This window comes from Carassius auratus, unplaced genomic scaffold (genome assembly GCF_003368295.1).
Source record: "Carassius auratus strain Wakin unplaced genomic scaffold, ASM336829v1 scaf_tig00217818, whole genome shotgun sequence".
Lineage (NCBI taxonomy): Eukaryota > Metazoa > Chordata > Actinopteri > Cypriniformes > Cyprinidae > Carassius > Carassius auratus.
In genome coordinates, this window is record NW_020529258.1 from 105,001 (window position 1) to 110,000 (window position 5,000).

Consider the following 5,000-nt stretch of genomic DNA (forward strand, 5'->3'; position numbering starts at 1 on the left):
CCTGGTTAGTACTTGGATGGGGAGACCGCCTGGGAATACCAGGTGCTGTAAGCTTTTTGGATATTTTTCACTTAGTAATATAATAATTTTGCCAAAAATAGAGTCAATGCCCGATCTCTGAATATTAACAGGTTTGGGCCTGGTTAGTACATGGATGGGAGACTGCCTGGGAATACCAGGTGCTTTAATCTGTTTGAAAAATTTCACGAATATATAATAATCTTTCATTAAAAAAAAAAAAAAAAAAATAGAGTCAATGCCCGATCTCTGAATATTAACAGGTTTGGGCCTGGATAGTACATGGATGGGAGACTGCCTGGGAATACCAGGTGCTGTAAGCTTTTTGGACATTTTTCACTTAGTATATAATAATTTTGCCAAAAAATAGAGTCAATGCCCGATCTCTGAATATTAACAGGTTTGGGCCTGGTTAGTACATGGATGGGAGACTGCCTGGGAATACCAGGTGCTGTTAAGCTTTTTGGACATTTTTCACTTAGTATATAATAATTTTGCCAAAAAATAGAGTCAATGCCCGATCTCTGAATCTTAGCAGGTTTAGGTCTGGTTTAGCACTTTGATGAGAGACTGCCTGGGAATACCAGGTGCTTTAATCTCTTTGGAAAATTTCACGAATTATATAATAATCTTTCATTTAAAAAAAAAAAAAAAAAAAAAAGAGTCAATGCCCGATCTCTGAATCTTAGCAGGTTTAGGTATGGTTAGCACTTTGATGAGAGACTGCCTAGGAATACCAGGTGCTTTAAGCTTTTGGGTTTTCTTTCCTACTTATATAATGTACTGGCGATTAGATTGGCTGGTCTTTAAATAGCCCTCTCTTTGCTGCTGTCTTCGCTTACGGCCATACCAACCTGGCTATGCCCGATCTCGTCTGATCTCGGAAGCTAAGCAGGTTTGGGCCTGGTTAGTACTTGGATGGGAGACCGCCTGGAAATACCAGGTGCTGTAAGCTTTTTGGACATTTTTCACTTAGTATATAATAATTTTGCCAAAAAATAGAGTCAATGCCCGAATCTCTGAATATTAACAGGTTTGGGGCCTGGTTAGTACATGGATGGGAGACTGCCTGGAATACCAGGTGCTGTAAGCTTTTTGGACATTTTTCACTTAGTATATAATAATTTTGCCAAAAAATAGAGTCAATGCCCGATCTCTGAATCTTAGCAGGTTTTAAGGTCTGGTTAGCACTTTGATGAGAGACTGCCTGGGAATACCAGGTGCTTTAATCTCTTTGGAAAAATTTCACGAATTATATAATAATCTTTCATTTAAAAAAAAAAAAAAAAAAAAAAGAGTCAATGGCCCGATCTCTGAATCTTAGCAGGTTTATGTATGGTTAGCACTTTGATGAGAGACTGCCTAGGAATACCAGGTGCTTTAAGCTTTTGGGTTTTCTTTCCTACTTATATAATGTACTGGCGATTAGATTGGCTGGTCTTTAAATAGCCCCTCTCTTTGCTGCTGTCTTCGCTTACGGCCGTACCAACCTGGCTATGCCCGATCTAGTCTGATCTCGGGAAGCTAAGCAGGTTTGGGCCTGGTTAGTACTTGGATGGGAGACCGCCTGGGAATACCAGGTGCTGTAAGCTTTTGGACATTTTTCACTTAGTATATAATAATTTTGCCAAAAAATAGAGTCAATGCCGATCTCTGAATCTTAGCAGGTTTAGGTATGGTTAGCACTTTGATGAGAGACTGCCTAGGAATACCAGGTGCTTTAAGCTTTTGGGTTTTCTTTCCTACTTATATAATGTACTGGCGATTAGATTGGCTGATCTTTAAATAGCCCTCTCTTTGCTGCTGTCTTCGCTTACGGCCATACCAACCTGGCTATGCCCGATCTCGTCTGATCTCGGAAGCTAAGCAGGTTTGGGCCTGGTTAGTACTTGGATGGGAGACCGCCTGGGAATACCAGGTGCTGTAAGCTTTTTGGACATTTTTCACTTAGTATATAATAATTTTGCCAAAAAATAGAGTCAATGCCCGATCTCTGAATATTAACAGGTTTGGGCCTGGTTAGTGCATGGATGGGAGACTGCCTGGGAATACCAGGTGCTGTAAGCTTTTTGGACATTTTTCACCTAGTATATAATAATTTTGCCAAAAAAATAGAGTCAATGCCCGATCTCTGAATCTTAGCAGGTTTAGGTCTGGTTAGCACTTTGATGAGAGACTGCCTGGGAATACCAGGTGCTTTAATCTCTTTGGAAAATTTCACGAATTATATAATAATCTTTCATTTAAAAAAAAAAAAAAAAAAAAAAAGAGTCAATGCCCGATCTCTGAATCTTAGCAGGTTTAGGTATGGTTAGCACTTTGATGAGAGACCGCCTAGGAATACCAGGTGCTTTAAGCTTTTGGGTTTTCTTTCCTACTTATATAATGTACTGGCGATTAGATTGGCTGGTCTTTAAATAGCCCTCTCTTTTCTGCTGTCTTCGCTTACGGCCATACCAACCTGGCCTATGCCCGATCTCGTCTGATCTCGGGAAGCTAAGCAGGTTTGGGCCTGGTTAGTACTTGGATGGGAGACCGCCTGGGAATACCAGGTGCTGTACAGCTTTTTGGACATTTTTCACTTAGTATATAATAATTTTGCCAAAAAATAGAGTCAATGCCCGATCTTGAATATTAGCCAGGTTTGGGCCTGGTTAGTACATGGATGGGAGACTGCCTGGGAATACCAGGTGCTTTAATCTGTTTGAAAAATTTCACGAATTATATAATAATCTTTCATTAAAAAAAAAAAAAAAAAAAAATAGAGTCAATGCCCGATCTCTGAATATTAACAGGTTTGGGCCTGGTTAGTACATGGATGGGAGACTGCCTGGGAATACCAGGTGCTGTAAGCTTTTTGGACATTTTTCACTTAGTATATAATAATTTTGCCAAAAAATAGAGTCAATGCCCGATCTCTGAATATTAACAGGTTTGGGCCTGGTTAGTACATGGATGGGAGACTGCCTGGGAATACCAGGTGCTGTAAGCTTTTTGGACATTTTTCACTTAGTATATAATAATTTTGCCAAAAAATAGAGTCAATGCCCGATCTCTGAATCTTAGCAGGTTTAGGTCTGGTTAGCACTTTGATGAGAGACTGCCTGGGAATACCAGGTGCTTTAATCTCTTTGGAAAATTTCACGAATTATATAATAATCTTTCATTTAAAAAAAAAATAAATAAAAAGAGTCAATGCCCGATCTCTGAATCTTAGCAGGTTTAGTTATGGTTAGCACTTTGATGAGAGACTGCCTAGGAATACCAGGTGCTTTAAGCTTTTGGGTTTTCTTTCCTACTTATATAATGTACTGGCGATTAGATTGGCTGGTCTTTAAATAGCCCTCTCTTTGCTGCTGTCTTCGCTTACGGCCATACCAACCTGGCTATGCCCGATCTCGTCTGATCTCGGAAGCTAAGCAGGTTTGGGCCTGGTTAGTACTTGGATGGGAGACCGCCTGGGAATACCAGGTGCTGTAAGCTTTTTGGACATTTTCACTTAGTATGTAATAATTTTGCCAAAAAAATAGAGTCAATGCCGATCTCTGAATATTAACAGGTTTGGGCCTGGTTAGTACATGGATGGGGAGACTGCCTGGGAATACCAGGTGCTGTAAGCTTTTTGGACATTTTTCACTTAGTATATATAATTTTGCCAAAAAATAGAGTCAATGCCCGATCTCTGAATCTTAGCAGGTTTAGGTATGGTTAGCACTTTGATGAGAGACTGCCTAGGAATACCAGGTGCTTTAAGCTTTTGGGTTTTCTTTCCTACTTATATAATGTACTGGCGATTAGATTGGCTGGTCTTTAAATAGCCCTCTCTTTGCTGCTGTCTTCGCTTACGGCCATACCAACCTGGCTATGCCCGATCTCGTCTGATCTCGGAAGCTAAGCAGGTTTGGGCCTGGTTAGTACTTGGATGGGAGACCGCCTGGGAATACCAGGTGCTGTAAGCTTTTTGGACATTTTCACTTAGTATATAATAATTTTGCCAAAAAATAGAGTCAATGCCCGATCTCTGAATATTAACAGGTTTGGGCCTGGTTAGTACAATGGATGGGAGACTGCCTGGGAATACCAGGTGCTGTAAGCTTTTTGGACATTTTTCACTTAGTATATAATAATTTTGCCAAAAAATAGAGTCAATGCCCGATCTCTGAATCTTAGCAGGTTTAGGTCTGGTTAGCACTTTGATGAGAGACTGCCTGGGAATACCAGGTGCTTTAATCTCTTTGGAAAATTTCACGAATTATATAATAATCTTTCATTTAAAAAAAAAAAAAAAAAAAAGAGTCAATGCCCGATCTCTGAATCTTAGCAGGTTTAGGTATGGTTAGCACTTTGATGAGAGACTGCCTAGGAATACCAGGTGCTTTAAGCTTTTGGGTTTTCTTTCCTACTTATATAATGTACTGGCGATTAGATTGGCTGGTCTTTAAATAGCCCTCTCTTTGCTGCTGTCTTCGCTTACGGCCATACCAACCTGGCTATGCCCGATCTCGTCTGATCTCGGAAGCTAAGCAGGTTTGGGCCTGGTTAGTACTTGGATGGGAGACCGCCTGGGAATACCAGGTGCTGTAAGCTTTTTGGACATTTTTCACTTAGTATATAATAATTTTGCCAAAAAATAGAGTCAATGCCCGATCTCTGAATATTAACAGGTTTGGGCCTGGTTAGTACATGGATGGGAGACTGCCTGGGAATACCAGGTGCTTTAATCTGTTTGAAAAATTTCACGAATTATATAATAATCTTTCATTAAAAAAAAAAAAAAAAAAAAATAGAGTCAATGCCCGATCTCTGAATATTAACAGGTTTTGGGCCTGGTTAGTACATGGATGGGAGACTGCCTGGGAATACCAGGTGCTGTAAGCTTTTTGGACATTTTTCACTTAGTATATAATAATTTTGCCAAAAATAGAGTCAATGCCCGATCTCTGAATATTAACAGGTTTGGGGCCTGGTTAGTACATGGATGG

The 5,000-nt window shown here is 40.0% G+C and overlaps 7 non-coding genes and 1 pseudogene across 7 annotated transcripts in view; all 8 read left to right on the plus strand.

Moving 5' to 3' along the window:
• Positions 1–54, plus strand: part of LOC113103375 (5S ribosomal RNA) — a 120-nt gene extending 66 nt beyond the window's left edge. The window contains exon 1 of the ribosomal RNA XR_003291504.1: positions 1–54. This exon is cut by the window's left edge and continues 66 nt beyond it. This is a non-coding gene — a ribosomal RNA (5S ribosomal RNA).
• An 800-nt stretch (positions 55–854) lies between these two features.
• Positions 855–973, plus strand: LOC113103338 (5S ribosomal RNA). The gene has a single exon (XR_003291469.1). It is a non-coding gene; the product is annotated as a 5S ribosomal RNA (ribosomal RNA).
• Positions 974–1,490: 517 nt separating this feature from the next.
• On the plus strand, positions 1,491–1,610 carry LOC113103407 (5S ribosomal RNA). Its single transcript, XR_003291534.1, has one exon. It is a non-coding gene; the product is annotated as a 5S ribosomal RNA (ribosomal RNA).
• A 219-nt stretch (positions 1,611–1,829) lies between these two features.
• Positions 1,830–1,948, plus strand: LOC113103234 (5S ribosomal RNA). The gene has a single exon (XR_003291370.1). It is a non-coding gene; the product is annotated as a 5S ribosomal RNA (ribosomal RNA).
• Positions 1,949–2,461: 513 nt separating this feature from the next.
• On the plus strand, positions 2,462–2,582 carry LOC113103412 (uncharacterized; annotated as a pseudogene).
• An 800-nt stretch (positions 2,583–3,382) lies between these two features.
• Positions 3,383–3,501, plus strand: LOC113103235 (5S ribosomal RNA). Its single transcript, XR_003291371.1, has one exon. It is a non-coding gene; the product is annotated as a 5S ribosomal RNA (ribosomal RNA).
• A 357-nt stretch (positions 3,502–3,858) lies between these two features.
• LOC113103236 (5S ribosomal RNA) lies at positions 3,859–3,977 on the plus strand. Its single transcript, XR_003291372.1, has one exon. It is a non-coding gene; the product is annotated as a 5S ribosomal RNA (ribosomal RNA).
• Positions 3,978–4,486: 509 nt separating this feature from the next.
• On the plus strand, positions 4,487–4,605 carry LOC113103238 (5S ribosomal RNA). The gene has a single exon (XR_003291374.1). It is a non-coding gene; the product is annotated as a 5S ribosomal RNA (ribosomal RNA).
• Positions 4,606–5,000: the final 395 nt, after the last annotated feature.